Source organism: Danio rerio, chromosome 10 (genome assembly GCF_052040795.2).
Source record: "Danio rerio strain M-AB ecotype USA chromosome 10, GRCz13ab, whole genome shotgun sequence".
Lineage (NCBI taxonomy): Eukaryota > Metazoa > Chordata > Actinopteri > Cypriniformes > Danionidae > Danio > Danio rerio.
In genome coordinates this window covers 41,701,148-41,724,387 of record NC_141030.1, presented here as the reverse complement: position 1 = coordinate 41,724,387, position 23,240 = coordinate 41,701,148, and the positions used below count along the sequence as shown (strand labels likewise).

Sequence of the window (23,240 nt, the reverse complement as noted above, 5' to 3'; positions counted from 1 at the left end):
TTTCTGAGAAAGGAATCAATGAACGAGACATTTTGTGTTGTTTACTGGGACTGTGCTGTCAATAATAGAGCAGCTATTCCAGATTCATGAATAAGCTGTGACCATAAATGCTCCGATCAATGGAAAATTCTCATTTCAGGAACGATTCAAGCTTTGCTTTTCCTTTGATTTCCTGGATTTAGCTTGGTTACAAAAGCTCTTGAGTCAATACAGCACATGAAGAACAATGCAGTGTCTGTGCAAATTCATTATATATGTAATGTATACAGCCATGCAAAAAAAAAAAAAAAAAGAACGACATAAAAATTATTAGTATCTCTGGATATTTTTGTATGTTTTTTTTCTTTCTGTAAACTGCTGATTTCTTCAAATAAACAATGAAACTGATGTCATTTTGGCCCTGTCTAAACAAACACGAGTATTTTCAAAATCCAACTACAGTTTTGCTGTTTGTTGACTGAAATGGAACCTTTTTGAAACTCCGGCTAGAGTGAACAACCAGAGTTTTTGCCTCGTGACATAAGCGTGTGCAATGTTTTCTTATTACTTATTGGCCAACAGGGCTGGGTTCACACAAAACATGGAAGATTCAAATGAGGTAAAATTCCATGTTTGCAGCAAACGCATTGCATAAATCGTATTCACACCACAGGATGGTAATCTGCCTCTGTTCTCTCCTTTGCATTGAGTTGTATTCAATTTACTCATGCAAATACTTAATTCCCCATTTTGCATGCTCTTTACATGCATCAAAGTGGGTTTTTGCATTGTTGTGTGGACGATTTTATGAAAATATATGTGTAGTGGTCATTTTTATTAAATGACAAATAACTTCCATGTTTTCACACGTTTATATCAAAACAATACTGATGTTTTACTTTAGAAGAGTTCAAATCTACACTCACCGCCCACTTTGCTGGACCTTCTTTTGCACCCTAAACTGTTGATACAAGGCAGGATGGATCCGTGCTTTCATGTTCTTGATGCCAAATTTTCACCCTACCAAATTCAGACTCATCAGACCAGGCAACGTTTTTCTAATCTTCTGTTGTACAATTTTGGTGAGCCTATGCAAATTGTAGCCTCAGGAGTGTCACCCGGTGTGGCCTTCTGCTGCTGTAGCCCATCCGCTAGGTTGAACGTGTTGTGTGTTCAGAGATGCTCTTCTTCAGACCTCGGTTGTAACGAGTGGTTATTTGAGTTACTGTTGCCTTTCTATCAACTCGAACCAGTCTGGCCCTTCTCCTCTGACCTCTGGCAGCAACAAGGCATTTGCACCCACAGAACTGCCGTTCCCTGGATATTTTCTCCTTTTTTGATAATTCTCTGTAAACCCTAGAGATGGTTGTGCATTAAAATCCCAGTAGATCAGCAGTTTCTGAAATACTCAAACCTTCCCATCTGGCACCAACAACCATGCCTCGTTCGAAGTCCATTAAATCCTCTTTCCTCCGCATTTTTATGCTTGATTTGAACTACAGCAGATCGTCTTGACCATAGCCCCTTTCACACATACAGACCTTTCCGGAATATTACCGGCAATTTTCCGGAAAGGTCTTTTATGCGTGAACAGGCCCTTTTTGAAAATACCGGGAAATTGTTTCTGGCAATTTTCTGAAAGAGAAGTTGTAACATTACTGGTAATTTGCCAGAATGTAGAAGTAAAATTGCCGGAAAGAGCACTTTCACACTTGGAACATGCTGATGTGAGACGTCTACTCCAGCCAATGAGAACATTCAGACGCATTCACATCCGCACTGTTTATAAAAATAAAAGCCTTTAAATATTTTTCCAGACACATTTAGCTGCTAGATGTTAGTCAGATAATGTTTATATGTTCCTTCTTAATGCCAACTGTGTAAACAAATTATCAATAAAATGCTTCTGACAAGCCGCTGCTTGTTTATCTTCATGCTCTGCTTCAGTTGTTTGACGCATGTGTACATGGAGTAAAGGATTGCTCTGGTGAGCGCCAGCACACACATATTATGAACATCTCGACATGCGAAAGTGTTCCTTCATATGATTTTATCGAAGTTGTTCACAATACTTATCCATCCACAGAATTTGTAAAGTAGTCAAATGTGTAAACTTTTAGCTATGGTTAGCGCTTCTGCCATTGAATGTCTCTGCAGCTGCTCAACCTACAACAAAACAAAAGCCAGACTCCTATGATGACATACAAGTGCAGCCATTTAGAGCTCATTTCTGCTTAATGATGTCAATTTACCGGTATTTTGGAATGAATGTGAATGGTCTTTTCCGGAAAAATTCCAGAATGTTCCAGCCCTTGTGAACAGTGCTTTGTTGAATTCACCGGAAAAGTCGTTCGGACATTTTCTGGATATTTACCAGTATCGCTGTGTGAGGGCTTCATGTCTACATGCCTAAATGCATTGAGTTGCTGCCATGTTTTTGGCTTATTAGAAGATTGCATTAATGAGCTGTTGGACCTGATGTACCTAATAAAATAAACAGTGACCATATATATGGTGGAATAACATTGATTTTTACCTAATACATGTAGAGAACACAAGAATTTTCAAGTTGTTAATTTTTCTGAAAACTACAGCTAAAGACAAAATGATTAGCCCTATATTGTGAAATATAACAAATTTTTTATTCATTTCCCAAGTGATGTCTTATTAAACATAAAAAATTTAATAATAATATTTAATAATAATAATTTTTGTTAAACATCATAATATGCAATAGTGCATTTATCGTGCATGGCCATACACCCAAAGCACTTCACAACCATGAGGGGGGTCTCTCCACACTACCACCAGTGTGCAGCATCCATTAGGATGATGTGACAGCAGCCACAGGAAAACAACGCCAGTGCTTACCACACATCAGCTATATATGGAGTGGAGAGATAGTGATGGAGGCAATTCTGTGGATGGGGATGATTAGGAGGCCATGATAGGCAAGAGCCGATGGAAAGAATTTGGCCAGGACACCAGAGATACACCCCTACTCCTTGTGGGAGGTGCCATGGGATTTTTAATGACCACAGAGAATCAGGACCTCAGTTTAACGTCTCATCCGAAAGATGGCGCTCACTGACAGTATACTGTCCCCTTCACTTTACTGGAGCATTAGGACTCACACAGACCACAGGTTGAACGCCGCCTGCTGGGCTCACTAACACCACTTCCAACAGCAACCTAGTTTTCTCATGTGGTCTCCCGTACAGGCACTGACCAGGCTCAGCCCTGCTTGATGCTGGGTGATATGACTGTAGCAACATATATAAACATCTTTTGATTATTACTTTTAGATTGACACACTTCATCATTAATGTATTGATTTTAAATCTCAGTATTTTAATCACTGGTGTAATTAAGTTGAGCAATCGTAATTTATGACATCCATCAAAATGTAAAATATTCAGAGATCAGTGGTATCTGTAATGAGATACTGGCTGCGTTTAACTGCAGACGTTTCGCTCATGTAGAGACTCATCTAATGAGTTAATGGTGTGGAAATGCTAATCAAACCTCAAGGTGGCAAACTTGTCTTAATGATACAACCGTTTCTCTCCCGCTCTAATTAAAAGGCCATTGCATCTGCTTCATTAGCCGTGTAAGGCAGAAACGAGGTAACCGATATGTGACTCTTGCATTATCAACAGAGTGCTGAGGGAAGGACAATAAAGGTCTTGGCCTTCAGCGTCTGCCATGTGTTATATCACGTTAATGATGGACACAATCAAATTTAGGAGGAAATAATGATGAGCTGCCTGTCTGAATTAGGGTTTCATGATTACCCGTTTTAAGTAAAACCAAAGTAAAAAAAAAAAGAGTTATGTTTAGTATTATCGTTTCACATTGTCATTATCATTAAAACAGTAATTGATGATTATGATTTGGTAACTTGCTCTCAATCTTGTAACATTATGATTAGCTAATCTTGAAAGGCTGTAATGTAAATGAATGTTTATAAAGATAGTCCATTCATCCATCTCTTTGTTTACTCGGTAGTCCTGTGGTTCCATCCATCCATCCATCCATCCCCCCATCTGTTTGATTCATTTCAGTAAATGCTATGCATAAATCCATCCATCTCACTTCGATTAATTTCAGTAAATGCCTTCTATCCATCTATCTATCTATCTATCTATCTATCTATCTATCTATCTATCTATCTATCTATCTATCTATCTATCCATCTATCCATCTATCCATCTATCCATCCATCCATCCATCCATCCATCCATCCATCCATCCATCCCAGCTACTTCAGTATATGCCGTCCATTAATTCATCCATTCATCCATCCATTCATCTATTCATCCATCCATTCATCTATTCATCTATCTGTCCATCCATCCATCAATTCAAATTTGGTTCATTTTAGTGACCGCTATCCATCCATCTTTCCATCTATCTCGCTTTGATTCATTTCAGTAAATGCCATTTATTCATCCATCTCAGTTTGATTCATATCTGTGTATGCTATCCATCCACCCATCCATCTGTTTATCTATCTGTCCATTCATTCATCCATTCAAGTTTGATTCATTTTAGTGAATGTCATCCATCCATCTGCCAATCCATCCAACCATCTCACTTTGATTCATTTGAGTAAATGCCGGCTGTCCATCCATCTCACTTTGATTCATTTCAGTAAATGGCATCTATCGATTCATCCATCCATTTCAGTTTGTTTCATTTAAATAAATGCTATACATCTATCAATCCATCCATCCATCTATTGGTCCGTCCATCCATCCATTCAAGTTTTATTAATTTTAGTGAATGCCATTCGTCTGTCTGTCCATTCATCCAACCATCCATCCATCTCACTTTGATTCATTTCAGTAAATGCCTGCCATCTATCCATCCATTCATCTATCCATCCATTCATCCTTCTAGCTATCGATCTATCTCACTTTGATTAATTTTGAGTAAATGCCTGCCATCTATCCATCCATTCATCTATCCATCCATTCATCCTTCTAGCCATCCATCTATCTCACTTTGATTAATTTTGAGTAAATGCCATCTATCCATTTCTCACTTTGATTCATTTCAGTAAAATGCCATCCATTCATCCTTCTCAGTTTGATTCATATCTGTGTATGCTATCCATCCACTCACCCATCCATCTATTGAACAATCTGTCCATTCATCCATCCATCCATTCAAGTTTGATCCATTTCAGTAAATGCCATCCATCCATCCATCCATCCATCCATCCATCCATCCATCCATCCGTCTATCTGTCTATCCGTCCAAGTTTGATTATTTTAGTGAATGCCATCCATCCGTCCATCTGACTGTCCGTTCATCCATCCAACCATTCATCCATCTCGCTTTGATTCATTTCAGTAAATGCCTGCCATCCATCCATCTTTTCATCTTTCTGTCCATCCATCCATCATCCATGCAAGTTGATTCATTTTAGTGAATGCTAAACATCCATCCGTCCATCCATCCGTCAATCTGTCCATCCATCCATCCATCCATCCATGCCAGTTTGATTAATTTCAGTAAGAGCTGTCCATCGGTCCATCCATCCGTCTGTCCATCCATCTATTCATCCATCTACCCGTCCATTATGAGAATAACGAAAAAATCATGCTAGTCAAAATTATTGAATTTTATTTTTTGACAAAAACCTTTAGAAAATTAAGAATAAGAACTCAAATAAAGGTCATGATTTTCCAAAAAATAATTTGTGATTAGTAAATACTTAATTTGTTAAATTTTAAAGGCAATTTTATAAATTTTTCAAAAAAAAAAAAAAAAAAAAAAAAAAAAAATATATATATATATATATATATATATATATATATATATATATATATATATATAATTATTATTATTTTAACCTTGTAGTCCAGGGTCAGTATGTATAATTTAATAATATCTGTGTTTGTTGTTGAATTTACCATCATGAAGAGACTGTGGAAAAGAACTGAAATAAAGTTCCTCAAATGTGTTTTTTTTTTCATCTCTGGAACTCCAGTGGTGATCCATCTTTTCTGACATTGACTCAGTTTACCTGTAATCTTATCTGTCCATTTTTCCTCCCCCTCCAATTTTATTTGGTCTTTGACTTTCAATTTCCCTGACTCATAAAAGTGTCTTGATTAGTTTAGTGAATCTGATTAAACTGAGCACCTTCAGCCTGAGCCTCAGTTTCTTTCATCCTATCACACTTGTGCTGTGTGGATTGCTTATAAACATTTTTTTAGGGACCTTCTCAAAAAAAGGTGGCATTTTGTGTGACTTTTTATTCCCTCCTACTATATATATGAATAATTAATTGGATTATAATATACATTCATACACAGAGTATCGTTAGAGTATGTTTTTATTAATGGTTATTTTCACTGAGAAATGAATAAAAAATATTTATTTTTTAAAAGGGATGTGCTCATTTTTTATTAAATAAATATATATATTTTTTTGTCCAGTTTCTGTCTATGTTTCAGACTGAGAATATGAGAGAGAGAGAGAGAGAGAGAGAGAGAGAGAGAGAGAGATCAAAAAGTATGAAAGTTCAACAGCAATCTTTCCAAATGATATAATAGTATTCACTTTCTGTTTTTAAGACCTGCTGTGAACACTAGTTTTGAAAGGAGCTCCTGGGATAAGCCTGAAAGACTCATACAAACCCCACAGAGAAAAACCCCTGTCAGAGATGAACCCCTGTCTCATCAATGTTTCTCAGCTTTAATTAGACTCTGATGGCATCCACAGACCCGTTTAATTAATCTTTGGATGAGAAGTTTGGCATCCCTTTTGATACCCGGCCACATAAAAGTGTAGATCTCAATGACAGTGATACATGTCAGATGTTTAGAAAGGTTATCAAGACTAGACATGTGCTTATATTCACTAATTCAATATATTGTTATAAACATGCATGAATTTGTTATTAGTAATTCATTCACTCATTCATTTTCTTTCGGCTTAGTCTCTTATTTATCAGGGTTTGCCACAGTGGAATGAACTACCAACTTATCCAGCATATGTTTTACGCAGTGGATGCCCTTTTAGCCACAACCCGGTACTAGAAAACACCCATACACGCTCATTCACACTCATACGCCAGTTTAGTTCATACAATTCACCTATAGGGCATGTCTTTGGACTGTGGGAAAATCGGAGCACCTGGAGGAAACCCACGCCAACACGGGGAGAACATGCAAATTCCACACAGAAATGCTAACTGGCCCAACCGTGACTCAAACCAGGGACCTTCTTGCTGTGAGGCGACAGTTATAACCACTGAGCCACTGTGCTGCATATAATTATTGAAACTTGAGGAAATGCTAGTTAGTCTTTTTCCCAAAAAATTCAAACTGAATGTTTATTGTTGTTTTTTGGCAAAATTGGAAAAAAAAATCAAAGTAAAAATGGTTTCTAAATCTTTTTCCTGTGTACACGTGCTACTATAACAGCTCCAGAGCTTCATCTGAATGAGTCATTTGTTGTTTAAATATTACGCACATCTGTAATCAGCCATTTAAATGAGCGTTCTTCAAATGATCGACCTGCTAAAGCTCAGTTCTCGAATGTAAAACTACAACACGATTAATACAGATTGATTGATACAATTATGACTAGCTAATAAAACAGATGGCTTTTTACTGTTTTCTGTACTGAGCGCACATACAATGATCATTTTCATTAGCGGTTATGGGATAATAATACTCTGCTGTGGGGATTTGGATGCTTGAACATGCAAGGCTTGCTCTAAAGTCTCTGATGAGGCAGATTTGCATGCTAACATCTGATTGATTCATTAACTGATGCTCCTGCTGATGAGAATCTCTCTCCACGGCTCTGTTTTCTCTTCATGTCAAACACACTGTGAGAAGACTGATGTGATGCTTACAGAGAGAGTTTGTAGCATGCCATATTTATGTTGGTGATTATAGCTTTATGGGCTTTTTTAATGAATGCCATATTACTGACGCTATAATCCCCCCATGTGTGAATTTCCTTAATTTGTGCCATTAGTCTCTGTAGTAAAAAAAAGCTAAGTGTTTGACACATCTTTATCTACAGAAACAACAATGAATCTTTGTTTCTGTATTATTTGCATGTGACAGAATTGGAGCTTAAATTACTACTGTGATTTGGCTCTACACTCCCTGAAAAAAATCTAAGTTTTAGAAACAACTAACTTAGTAATAAAGTCATCCCAGAGGACTCCCAGAGTTCATCAAGATTCTTTGGGTTCATCTTCAATGCCTCCTCCTTCATCTTACCCCAAACATGCTCAATGTTTATGTCTGGTGACTGGACTGGCCAATCCTGGAGCGCCTTGACCTTCTTTTCAGGAACTTTGATATGGAGGCTGAAGTATGAGAAGGAGGGCTATCCTGCTGAAGAATTTGCCCTCTCCTGTTGTTTGTAATGTAATGGGCAGCACAAATGTCTTGATACCTCAGGCTGTTAATGTTGCCATCCACTCTGCAGATCCTTCACACGCCCCCATACTGAATGTAACCCCAAACCATGATTTTTCCTTCACCAAACTCGACTGATTTCTGTGAGAATCTTGGGTCCATGCAGGTTCCAAAAGGGCTTCTGCAGTATTTGTGATGATTGGAATGCAGTTCAGCAGATGATTCATCTGAAAAATCTACCATATGAGGCGTAAATATAGCTTTTTAGTGGCATTTTATCTACTAATTGTGCCTGTGCTTTGACGCTTGTCATCTGATAATGTGCACACTTTTGTACCATGCTATATCACTTAAAGTCCATGTGAACTGGAAATTGCTGAGACTTTTATTTCGACATGTTGATGTACTTTCAACTGAAACTTAATATTGAGGGTTAATCTGAGACTTGTTAGGCTAGCCCTACTAGCATCCATAACATGTATAATTTTGAGGTGAAAGGTTTCCAAACCACCTCTGTGTGGATAAAAGAAGTGTTATCTTGCATGCCTTTGGACAAAAAAAACGTTTGGATTGAAAAAGCATTAAGATTTATTTGTCAGATACTGGTACAGCTTTATTTCTTACTTGGATATACCAGGAGAGAATGCTTAGATATAAACTATGTTTTTGTTCAACCCAGGCTTGTTCTAAAAACGTACCTCAACTGTTTATATACATTTCTGGCTAAATACGTCCCAGCAGGTAAGTTTTTTTTTTTTTTTTTCCGTGAATCCACCAGAGGCCGCTGTGTACACTTTTTAGAGATCTCAGATTTCTCTTGTGAGAGCCTTTCGTGTCTGCTGTTCTTGCGTAAACCCACCAGAGGTCACTCTAGACTTACTGTTTGACTGACTGACTAACCGATCGACTGACCCACTCTACTCCTTCTCTAAACCCAACCAATTGTATTGATTGACCTGTCCACCCACTTCCCTAAACCCAACCAACAATTTTCAAAAGCAGTCCAGAAAAAAAGCCCTCGTCTGATTTTACCATGTTTTCAGATTCTACCACATTCTCGCCCTGTTATTTACTTGTTTGTTTTATTTTTTTGGATTTTGTTTGTGCTATCTGTAACCGTTCTGTAACTCGAACCTCGTTGTCGCTGTCTACTCCTCTCTGCGTCTCTAGTCCGCTGACGTACATGGTGAGCTAACTGGACAAACTGGTAACAGCGGGAAAGCCGCCCATTCGGAAGTAAGCTTTCATCTGGTAGACGCAAAAAGGAACGGCATCATACCGCATCATAGCGTTCGTATTAAAAATGAAATGTAGCCATATGCAGCTCTGACTACATAATCTGCGGTCTCCAGAAACAGAATGAGTCTATAGCCGCTTTTCCACTATCGTGCTGAATCGTTCTTTAAACAGAACTGTTCCATTCCGTGCCAAACAGGGCCAGACAGCACGGATACGGTTTCATTTTCCACTGTCGTGCTGCGACAAAGCTCTTTAAAACATTACACAAAACGCATCAGTAGTTGCCTTGGTAACGCAATGTAAACGGCTCCCTTTGTTCAATTAAAGTTAAATAAGAGCCGAAACTATTTTTTTTTTCATAAAAGCAAAAGCAACCATGTGACTAAACACTGTTATGCCGCTCTATCAAATAGGGGTGCTAAATGTGCACCCTTTTTTATTTATATGTTGCGCAGCTCTGGCTAAATTTTATTTGGAGGGAAAATGACCAAAATGTAACGTGATGATTGAAAATAATTGGAGGGGAAATAAATAATATTTAAAATCTCTGAACATAACAGAAAAATAAACAATGATAAGACAACAATAATAGTGCATTTGCATTATAGTCGCAGAAATATAATTTTGGACAGGCCTTGTCAAAGGTGAGCGGGCACTTTCACTAATAAATACACAGCACATAAATATTTCATTTTTATCAATTAATTAAATTACACTGCGTTTTTATATCAAAAGTTGATAATGATATAAAATATACTACATTTTGATGGTAAAATGAAACCAATTAAGCGATGGCTGTTATTTGTTTTACTATTCAAACATTAAATAACGAATGCAGCAAGTGAAAAAAAAACGAATATGAAACAACACATATATTGCAGGATTTAAAGCATATAAAGCACTATTATATTTAGCAAAATGCTGCTCTATTATCTTTTTATTTTGATCATTTTATTTTCATTATTATAATTATTTTTGTGTTCATAATTAACTAACAAGCTGTAGGCGAATTATTGCTAGACGTTTTAGAAAATGTTTGCGTATATTAAAGATCACCACAAAAAAAAAAAAAAACACACAGAAACATGTTACATGCCTCATAAATGGCATATAACTTATGTATAACTGAATCCTATAATTGCCCATAGCTGAAATGATGAAAATTGCTCATTTTATTTTTATAAAACATTTGTCAAAACGTATTGATATATTTTGAGTAAAAGCAATACTGACATTTAAGAATCCATATTTATTTAATTCATTAATTCTTTTGACTTGTTTATTAGTGCATATGCTATAATATAAATCATACAACAGTACCTTGGACAGTTACAGTGCTACTCCGTAAAGCTTTCAAGCAAAGTCTTTTGGACGGCCGACATTACAACACGAACACGCCGTCCTTCAGGTGGTCTCGCCGTTATTAACAAGCTGTCCTGGCTTTGAATTAAAAAGTGCAATTATTTCCTCGTTGTTTAAAGAGTCTGCAAGTTCGTGTTTCATGGGTGATGTTGTTGTGGAATTTGGATATCGACGATGCAAAGCGTGACTTTATTCGCTTTATTCGATGCGCAGCAGGAAAAAAAGTCAGCAGCGCAAGTCGCTGGCATGTCTCTCCCGGATCAGAGCGAGTTTTGTGCTGTGAAATACAGCGCTGCGTGCAATAAACTCGCATTCAGGCAGGCGAAGTAGGTCTGTATTCAAGTCAATAAAATAATAACTTTAATGAATAAAATATCTTCGTAAGAATGTGATGAGTTATTCACTTCTCTGCCAGAGACTGCTCTATGGTTTTAAAACCCTTTTCAAACTGTATCGTTTAGACCTGGATCATTATTTTATATTAAATGTACTGTAGTTTATTGAGAATGTCTGATGGCTAGCGCGCTTCTGCTGAGCCAGCTGTGGTAGCTTAGCAACCGAGTCGCGACGTCAACACACAGAATCTGTCAGCACAGTTTAGCACGGTTGTCTAACCGTGCCGAGAATTCCGGGCCAAGAACGGTTTGTAATCGTGCCGCGTCGTTCCAGGCTCAGTGGAGAAACAACCGTAACCGTACCAAAGTGTTCTTAGAACGGTTTGGCACGATAGTGGAAAAGCAGCTTATGTTGTTGGGTTGTCATGATACCATAAATTTAGGCCACAATACTATACCAGCTGAAGTAGCACGATTCCAAGTAGTATCGCGATACTGTATTAATTCATAACTCAAATCTACGAAATAAAGCATATCACAAATACTATATTTTATATGTTATAATTCATAATTCCCTTAATATTGAGAACCTATATGTACTTGTACAAATATTCTGTTTTATTTGAATATACTGTGATTGTTCTGTTCCACAAGCAACGTTAACTATTAGAATCGTTAATGACGATTCTACCGTTTACAAACTGGCGCCATCAGTATTTTGGAGCCATAGTATCACGGTGCTACCGAAGTGCAACCCTATTATGTTGTTTTTGTTTTTTTGTTGGAGCGACACTGTGGCACTGTTATCTCATTGCAAAAAGTCGCTGGTATGAGTCTGGGCTGAGCCAGTTGCCATTTCTGTGTGTAGTTTGCATGTTCTTCCTATGTTGGCATACTGTAGTTTTCCTTCGTGTGCTCCGGTTTACGTGAGGCACTATGGAATTGAACCCGATTTCGGTAAATAAAATAAAAAACAATACAAACATAAAAATAAAACAATGCAAAAAAATTTAAAAAATAATTATATGTGGGTAATAGCAATGGAATGACACAAGGAGAAAGTGCTGACCTACTGAAAGGTATTTAATAAGTTCTATAAAAGGCTTTTTTTGGTGATGCCAGCTTAAAGACGCCTCTCATATGGAAAACAAAGTCACATTATTTGCTCAGGTGTGAGATTTTCACAGGCTTCAGCAGAGAATTCACTGTGTATACAGTATAAAATAAAGGTACAGGAGCTGTCACTGAGGCAGTACCTTTTCAAAAGGTACATATTTGTACCTAAACAGTCCATAATGGCAACTCAAAGGTACTTTTTAGGTACATTTGGGCACTTATATGCACTTCTGAGGTACAACTGTAGACTTTGGTTACAAATATGTATCTTTTGAAAAGGTACGGCTCCTGTACCTTTATTTCTGAAAGTGTAGAGATTAACTTCTTATAACATTCTATCAACATTTGCCTTGAAAGATCATTTCATTAACTTTCATTTTATGTCATTTAAGTAAGAATTTCAGGCATGCCAAGTAGCTGCCATTAATATAAATGGAAAAAGTACAGATGGCTTTCTCTATTGCAGAGCTTCAAGGAAGTAATATTGTAGTCTCACCACAGTCAGACAAATTCAGAATTTCCCACAATCCCCTGAGCATTTATATAGTTGTTTATCTATCAAATTGAGTTAAATGTCAGCGGTTAACACAGCTATGAGTGTCAGGCCTGGGAAGTGCAATAACTGATCTCTGAAGTGATTTCTGCTGTCTGCTCTGCTGAATTTGCTCACTGCAGGGATTATGAGAAATTCAGACCCTCAACTTCTGTCCACGTCTCTCTCTTTCATCGTATTTCATTTTCTTTTCCACATCATCGGCTTTTTCCTCAGGCTCCATCCCAAACTTTTCTATAGTTTATCTCATCAGTTCAGTCTCAAACAATCTGGAGTTTGCACTTGAAGTTTCTTTATAAATTGATTTCCATGCCGACTGCAGACTGCTGCTCTGTCAGAGAACAACTAATCTCATCTTTACAAGAAAAGAAACTGAGAGCTAATCTGCAAGAAGCCAATTGTTTTATACCAAGAAAATACTAACCATTGCATTATGTAGCATACAGTGCATCCGGAAAGTATTCATAGCACTTCACCTTTTCCACATTTTTTTATGTTACAGCCTTATTCCAAAATTGATTAAATTAATTTATTTCCTCAAAATTCAAATTTTTGTGAAAAAAGATTTTTGGAATTTGTTGCAAATTTATTAAAAATAAAAAACCTGAAAAATCTCATGTGCATAAGTATTCACAGCGTTTGCCGTGTAGCTCTAAATTGAGATCAGGTACATTCTGTTTTCACTGATCATTCTTAAGATGTTTAAGCAGCTTAATTGGAGTTCACCTGTGGTAAATTTATTTGATTGTACATGATTTGAAAAGGCATACACCTGTCTATATAAGGTCCCTGGGTTAACAGTGCATGTCAAAGCACAAACCAAGCATGAAGAAATAGGAAGTACCAATGAGCACAGTGCCCTCCATCATCCAAAAGTGGAAGATGTTTGGAACCACGAGGACTCTTCCTAGAGCTGGCCGACCATCTAAGCTGAGTGATCGGGGGAGAATGGTCACTCTGTCTGAGCTCTAGCGTTCTTCTGTTGAGAGAGGAGAACCTTACAGAAGGACAACCATCTGTGCAGCAATCCACCAATCAGGCCTGTATGGTGGCCAGACGGATGCCACTCCCTGCCTGGAGTTAGCCAAAAGGCATCTGAAGGACTCTCAGACCATACGAAACAAAATTCTCTGGTCTGATGAGACTAAAATCGAACTCTTTGGAGTGAATGCCAGGTGTTATGTTTGAAGAAAACCAGGCAGCGCTCCTCACCAGGCTAACGCCATGCCTACAGTGAAGCATGGTGTTGGCAGCATCATGCTGTAGGGATGTTTTTTTAGCAGCTGGAACTGGAAGACTAGTCAGGATAGAGGGAAAGATGAATGCAGCAATGTACAGAGACATCCTGAATGAAAACCTGCTTTAGAGTGCTCTTGACCTCAGACTGGGGCGATGGTTCATCTTGCAGCAGGACAATGACCCAAAACACACCGCCTAAATATCAATGGAGTGGCATCACAACAACTCGGTGAATGTCCTTGAGTGGTCAGCCAGAGCCCAGATTAAATCCTATTGAACATCTCTGGAGAGATCTGAAAATGGCTGTACACCGTCGCTTCCCATCCAGCCTGATGGAGCTTGAGAGGTACTGTAAGGAGGAATGGGCAAAAATTCCCAAAGACAGGTGTGCCAAGACTTGTGGCATCATATTCAAAAAAGACTTAAAGATGTAAGTGCTGCCAAAGGTGCATCAACAAAGGAATGAAGCAAAGGCTGTGAATACTGATGTACATGTGATTTTTCAGGTTATTTATTTTTAACAAATTTGCAACAATTTCAAATTCATTGTTATTATGTGGTATTCTGGGTAGATTTTTGATGAAATAAATGAAATTATTCATTTTGGAATAAGGCAAGTAACATAAACAAATGTGGAAAAAGTGAAGCGCTATTAATACTTTTCAGATGCACTGTACATAACATTGTATATAAAAAATCTAGAAGAATATTCGCTGCTTTAGTCCAACATCTACATTAACAGGAGGATGAAGATGAAACCAGGGTGGACATTTCAGCAAGACAATGATTCAAAACACAGCCAAGGAAACTCTCAGATGCTTTCAGAGAAGGAAAATCAAGCTGTAGAATGGCCCAGCCAATCACCTGACTTGAATAGACATTAGAAAATATAAAATAAAGATCAGATTTGATAGACGAGACCCACAGAAGCATCAAGATTTTTACACTGTGTTGAAGTTGTAAAAAAAAACTCACACCTGAGCAATTCATGCGTCTTTATTCTCCATATGAATGTCGGCTTTAAACTGCCATCACCAAAAAAAAGCCTTTTATATAAAGTATTAAATACATTTCTGTAGTCCAGTACTTTGTCCTTGTGTCACTTCATTGTTGTAAGAGATAACCTTTTTTTCAGATTTGTTTTGTTATATTTTTATGTTCATGTTGTTTAAGTTGTCAAACTGTGGTTTAATTCCATCTTAACAGCTTCTTTAGAAATATTATTCCCAGGAAAAAACATGTTCAATACTTTTTTTACTCACACTGTATGCGAGCACTGTTTAAGTATTACCTCGATGCATTTATACCAGATCACACACTACATGTCAGTTTATAGTATGTTTGGTGTCAGTGCTCTCAAAAAATCGTTCTTTAAATAAGGGGGTTAAAAAAAAAAAAAAAAAGCCATTTTTTTTGCTGATAATGGAAATGTTCTGTTACCACCTGCTGGTGTGTGGATGATCGTAGACTTCACATGTGCTTCATTACAACATCTGACATCAATATTGAAATCAGCTGCCAACACTAGCAAATCACGAACATCGTGCCAGAGCATCATCTAAATTACACACCTCTACTGCTGTCCAAAACCCAATTGTGGGCGCCCATGAATGTGTCAGAGCACAGGGATGCTGACCTCTACTTTATCACAGTTTAAGTGCCCTCAGCTTTTATGTGAATGTGAATGAGTCTTGATCATTAGCAGACAGTAGAGAGAGTCTGCAGGTGAATCATTCTCTCCCTCTCTCTCATGCGCTCAGTGTCTTGGCATGTGCTGATTCTGCTGTCAACAGCACATCACGGAGGCGGTGCGCACCTGACGTGGGTTTAGTTTATGAGTATGAGGTGTTGTTGTGCCATTGATGACTCACTGCATTCACATCTCTGCATTACTAATGATCAGAAGCCCTGAGCTGCAGTAGAGAGGACTCAAAAGTCAGCCTCAAAGCAGAAATGACTCCAGTGACCCTTTCGATTTTATTGATGGGGTATTTACACATTTTTGGCTTGTGGTGCACTAGACAAAAAATGGAGGAAAAACTATTTTCACAGACAAATTGCTTGTAAATTTTAACAAAAATGTATAGAAATGCATAGTAACATGTTGAACAAAAGAAGGGTGAAATGCTGAAAAAATGCATAAATGCTGAAGAAAATGGCTAGTAACATATAGGGCTCTATTTTAAAGATCTAGGCGCAAAGTCTGAAGCGCAGGGAGCCAAAGCATTAAGGGTGTGTCTGAATCCACACTTGCTATTTTAAGGACCAAAAAAAATCAGTCTGCGCCTCGGTGCATGGTCAAACATTGTTGTACTTCTTTTATTGAGTTATGGGTGTGTTTTGAGCAGGCCCGAATTAAGAATTCTGAGGCCCCTGGGCACATTGTCTTGTAGGCCCCCTACCTGGCCGCACCCCTATGAGTTGAATAAAAAAATATGATTAATAAAATAGTTTTTAATATAATTAATCTTTAATATATTGCCCACATTTTTAAAATAAATGATATACAGTACATATATTTCTAGTCTAAAGAAGATTAAACTTTTTTTTAAAGTTCTACAAACTTAAATAATCAAAATGATTTGGATATAACATCTTTCCAATCCAGTTCTATGAGTCTTCCATAATACACACACTTATTAATGATTCCTACTTGTCTTCCTCGTGATGAAGAGTAGGCAAAATCTGATATGTAGTTGGGGGAAAAAAGAAGAATGTGTTCATCAGACTCTGGATTCGAACCGGGTTCATGATCGATCGCATCAAAACATGTTGCCATTCGCTTTACTAGCTATGCCACTCACACTGCTGTTTGTCGCTTGCTTTAGTTATGGTGTCTCTGTCAATCAAACGGTGATGGGCGGGAATCACTCAACTAGCTTATTCCAACGAGGTGCGCTATTTGCACTTAGCCTAAATAGCCACTACAAAATCGGCCCTTGCAGGGGCCCCAGATGTGCACTGTGCCCATAATTCCCATTGGTTAATCTGGCCCTTAGCATAACGTGCATTAAACCAACCCGAGTCTTATTTTTCATTTCCTTTAAGAGTCAGTTGTGTCGCGCCATGCTGCATTTGTTATTTACATGGCAGACTTTGTAAATGGAAAAACTGACAGCTTCACTAGTGAGAAAACAATTAAACATACCATCTGCAACGCGAGGATAAAGAATGAGCCTTCTCCATTCGGCCTCTTTACTTTTGTAGATAAAGAAACAGTGGAAACTCACTCCACTGAAGACATCCATTAGCCTACATATTTAATTTCTTTGTTAAGTGCAAAGATTTGTTTAGAAATTATTTCTAAATTGAGTTCTAATTTCCAGCAAATTCTGTTTTTTACAGTAAGTGTGGTCAAAAAACTGAGTTATATCCAAACACACGTCCTATTATGCCCCATATGGTGATGCAGACGTCGCCAAAACCTGACAGATAGACAAATCTAAACTTGTTTTCAATCAAAAAAATAATAAATATATAAAAAGCATATTAAAGCATATAATAAACAGTACTGCTAATAATAATAATAACATTAAACAAATGCAAATTGCAAAATGCAAAAACTTTTTGTAACATTTTAATCCTTTAATTTTTTTTCATATATAAAGATATTTGCGTATTGCTGTATATCCTGTGTGTTTTAAGCAATGTGTGCGCATTTGGACCTGCATAGGCGCACAACTAACTTGATCTATGCTGGATTTTTGAGCAGCTTTTAGTTTGTCATTGGAGCGGTTTATTTCAGTTCTTCAAAATAGCAACACGCCAACAATGCACCTTAACACACCTCCTTTTGAGACCGAAATGCCCATGAGTTCACAAAGTGGATGCTAATGGATTTGCTATTTAAACAGCGAGGCGCTAAACGTAAAATTGACAGTTGTGCTGGTCTGAAAATGGCAACAAATCGCGTCACACACACATTGTGCCTTATTGCTCTGGGTGTATGATAGGGCCCATAGAGTTTAAATGCTGGAAAGAAAAACTGAACTTAAATGCTGAAAGAATACTGAGAACATGCGTAAATGCTGAAAAATGGCTAGTAACATTTAAATGCTAGATAGAAAGATTCAATTTAAATGCTGAAACAATGCTTAAATGCTGAAAAGTGGCTAGTAATATGCTTAATTGAAATGCTACAAAGCAATAACAAATTTAAATGCTAACAAATTATGAAATGTTAAAACAAATTCTTAAATGCTGAAATAAATTGCTAGTAACATATTTCATTAATATTCTGGAAAGAAATGTTGATTTTAAATGCTGAAAAACTTCTGAAATGCTGAACAAAATACTTAAATGCTGTAAAAATGGTTAGTTACACATTGAATTTAAATGCTGGAAAAATGGCTAGTTAAACGTTGAAATGCTGAAAATCTAAAATTAAATCCTTGTTTAAACCTTATTAAATTACAGTTCTATTAATAAATGGAAATAAATGATTATAATAATTTATATTCATTTCATTTATTTAATTGAAGATGGTTTCTGCTAACATTACCCATGAAACTTACCACAAACTTCATCTCAAGTCCTGCCACTGTCCAGTCTCCACAAATAAAGGGCTGCCCTCTAGTGTTCAAACGCTTTTATTACACAGTTGATTTTTCTTACACTACTGCTTCTGAAACTGTTCAGATCTTGATCCGACACACATGACAGATTCACCAAATCAAATGAGCAATGTCCGCAGTGACGGGAAGGATTTGCTCATCACAGAAAGTGACATCTAAACCTGCTGATGCGTTCATATATAGACCGACTGGACCGATGCCACAACAGGCGGGACGACAGACATGTTGTCATCATCACTCAACACATTCAGCTTCGACGTGAGTCAGGGATTTCCATGATTCATGTCTGTGGATGAAAAAAGAGGAAGACATTAAAATCCTCCCCTTTTTTTTCCCTCACCCGACTATTTTTTTTTTTTTTGGGGAATGCACCTGTAGGTCCCAGAGCTTTATCATTCACCGGATATGGAGGCCGAAGGGAGATTTTCCTCTCTCTTTTTGTGGGCAGAGCTCGTGCTTTCTTCCTGTGAGGTCATAAATCTGTCCTCAAGTACTTGCTGCTAATGGTGTAATATTAACAGTGTTTAGATTCAGCTCACCTGAGGCTTGTGCTCAAATTTCAAAAAAACATATTCAAACCTTCACTGTTTTACCTACACAGTCAAGATCAAAATGACTGAACAACCTGCAGATTTCGAGCTCACTGCTTAGTGCTATTTGAAGTTATTCTGTGTAAATATAATTAATGTAAATAAATAATTAATTCATGAGTTGCATATGTGATTCTGGACCACAAAACCTTAACCCTTGTGCGCTGTTCAAATGTACTATATTTTTGTTATGTTCAGGATGAAAACATCCACTGAGTTGAACTGCTGTAAAATTGCATCAGATACATTTTATTTTCACAATTCTTTTGCATAAATCTGTTTATAAACCTCAGTCCTAATTAAAACTACTAATGTGTTTAGAAAATTACAGGATTTTAACTCTTTAATTGCCAATTTCACAAATGATATCTCTGATTTGGTGAAAACATGACGTATTTTTAATAGAAATTGTAATTATTCGTAAAAGTAAATGGTAATTAGTAATTGTGAATGATTAGTAACAACATTGGCTTTGATGCATTGTTAGATTTAAATTTTTTCTCCCTAATTTACTGTTGGTGGCTGTTTTTGCCCCATTAACTTCCATTATACCCACATGATGCATAAATACAGTCTTTGTTTTTGTTTACTCCATGTAGTTCTGAGAACTGAGATGCATAATTTTATTTTCTCAGACTATCAGACACACACACACACACACACACACACACACACACACACACACACACACACACACACACACACACACACACACACACACACACACACACACTTTATTGTGTTGTTATACTCCATATAAATCCCAGACACTAAGCTTATGTTTTGCACAGGCCTATCTAAAGAGTTATTGCTGCCAACTGAGGATCAACAGAAAAAAAAATAAAAATGTTTTCTCTTTCCAATAGACAACAATCAAAAATGCATGATTATATGGTGTCAAAATGTTATAATAAAAATAAAATGTGGTTATAATGGAAGTCAATGGCTCTAAAAAAACAGCCACCAACATTAGATTAGTGTAAACAAAATGAAAATTAATCAAAAATGTTGCATCAGGCAATTTAGTACATGTCCAAGACTTTGATAAAAGGGGAAAATAAACCCAGTGCGCAATTACTTTTTATATTGAAATTACGTTGTGTGTTTTTTTTTCACCAAATCAGTGACATCATTTATGAATTTGGCAATTAAAGAGTTAAAATCCTGTCATTTTTCTAAAGAATTTGATAGTTTTGATTAGGACCGAGGCTGATTAACAGATTTATTAAAAAAACACTTAAAATAAATATATATATTAATCTTTACAGCAGTTTAATTCAGTGGATGTTTTTATCCTGAACATAATAATACAAAATGTGTGTCAATATAAGATTTGTCACCAAAAATCATTCTACTAGCTGAAACACAGAAAAAGTTATGGCCAAATTCAGACTCAAAATCACCCCAGAGTGGATGAAAACATTCCCAACAGTACATTAGGGTAAAGTTGCACATGTATATTGGCAGTAGCTAAAAATACATTGTAGGGGCCCAAAATATTTTATAAAAATTAGGTTACATAAGACATTAAGCAAATTTTCTTTCATACATGTATCAAAACTAAGAAATATGCATGGCTAAGTATTTAATTTGTACAACTTTAAAGATTTTTTTTTTTTTTGTTGAACCCTCAGATTTGCAAGTAGTTGGATCCTGGCTAAATATTGTCCAATCCTAACATACCAATCATCAATTGAAAGCTTGTGTATTCAGCTCTCAGATTGGGTTTTGTAGTCCAACATTCTGAAACACAGTTTAAAAAGCCTACATTTCTAATTTGAAAATGAGCACTGTTAAAAATGTGTTAATTTGTTTTAATCTGGCAACTGGTGGTGATTTCATTAAAATCTTACATACTCTTTTTACTGGCAGCCATTTTTTCCAGTTCACTTTGCAAGATTTTGAAGCGACCCTTTCAGACCAAATGAGGTAATTCCAGACCTGTGATTTTTTTTTTTTATTGCTTTTTTACAATGTCACAAACTTATTCAAGTCACCTCAAAAGCTTTGCAATGCTTTAAAGAAAAAGGGGACAAGATAATATAGAAAATATCAATGGAGAATCAGTTCAACATCACAGCAGAAATTGAACATCAGTTCAGCTGAACAGGGTAAGGGGATTTATCATAGTAACGACTACTGTTGTTCATGAAAATTTGGACTAAAAGCTAGAATTTAAAACAAAGGCTTGATTAATCTTTGCTGAGGAGCATTTTGTTTGGACCGTGAACTAATCCAAACTTCAGTTTAGTGATGAGAACTAGTTTAATTTATTTAGGTCCAATAGGAAACATTATGCCTGGGCTGAAATCACCAAAAGGTGTACAAAGTGTCGTGGTTTGTTTTTTTGTTTTTTTTTCCCCCAGCTGCAGCAGGAGTGGGATTCTTGTTTTATGTCTGTGTTCATAGCCCAGTCAACCAACTATTTTATGCAGGTCAATAAATCTTGTCAGCACAGCAAAATGGATAAAGCAGTTCTATGAAGCTGAAATATTGAAATGGCCAGTCCAGAGTCTTATTGAAGCCTTATTGAAAATCTCAGAAAAATCAACAACTTTTCGACAAAATTTATGGTTAAGGACACCAGTAAAGTCATCAAAGAGACTGAGGAAGTTTGATAGAGTTGTTGTGATGATGCAAACTGTGTTATGAATTTTGTTTTGTACAAAATATTATAAATGAACAAGCTTATGATCTTTGAAGTTTAGTACTTTTTTATTGAATTGAGTTGAAGTCTTATAGAATTATTCACCCCCTTTTGAATTGTTTTCCTCTTTAAATATTTCCCAAATAGTGTTCAACAGAGCAAGGACATTTTCACAGTATGTCTGGTAATATTTCTTCTGGAGAAAGTCTTATTTATTTGATTTCGGCTAGAATAAATAATAATAATTCATAATAATAATTAATTCAGGGGGGCTAATAATTCTGACTTCAACTGTATATACTGTTTCCTTTTTGCATTCACTTAAGCTGAATAAAGACAATTCAATTGTCTTGCTTCAGCTGCATTATGTAGCAGAATAGATTTGATTTGTGTCGTTGTATTTAAAGTTTACAAATCTGTTGCATAAACTTCTAAAAACACAACCTAAGCAAAGATTAAATGTGCTCTAAATATATAGTCAAGCCATTTTGGTCAAGGGTAATGTGGTGATAACTGGAAATTTTTGTATTAATAGTTTTTTTAAAATGCAACACATACTCATTCATTAACACACCACAATGGATTACCGCTAACTTTTTGCTAAGTCAGAATATCTTCACATCCTGTTATGAAAAGAATGCACAGCTTCTACGAGATCAAAGCAGATTTTTTTTCTTGAAACAAGTACAAGTAAACACACTCTTTCACCGCATGCTCATAAATTACACACGTTAACTGCTTCATAAAGTACACAAACACAGGTACATTGCATAACTGTGCAAGAAAAAGATTCAGCATGTTACTAATTTTGCATATTTTATTACAAAAGTGAAATACAAACATCTCAATGCACATTTTAGTTTTACAACCTCTTCTGTCTTCTTTGTTTTCAAGCAATGCATTTGCAAACAGAATACCAAGTTTACAACAGTTATTACATTCAACTTATTTACAGGGTTTCCAAAGCTACATCTGATCACAGTACTCTTTGACAGTCCTGCATTGTGTGTATCAGTGTATTTGGGCAATGCTGAAGCCCAGTGTCCTGCAAGTATCCTATATGCCATTTTTACATCATTGATTCTTTAACTTGTTTAATACTGTGACGCTACTTTACACATTACTACTGCATGCGCTAATAAATTTTATTTTATTTTTTATTTTAATATTTGTTAATTAATGTATTAATTACTACATTAGTTTATCACATATT

At 36.5% G+C, this 23,240-nt stretch overlaps 1 long non-coding RNA gene across 17 annotated transcripts in view; it reads left to right on the top strand.

Moving 5' to 3' along the window:
- The window catches only part of LOC103911773 (uncharacterized), a 339,222-nt gene that overhangs the window by 78,455 nt on the left and 237,527 nt on the right, over positions 1–23,240 (top strand). The gene's annotated exons all lie outside the window — the stretch shown is intronic.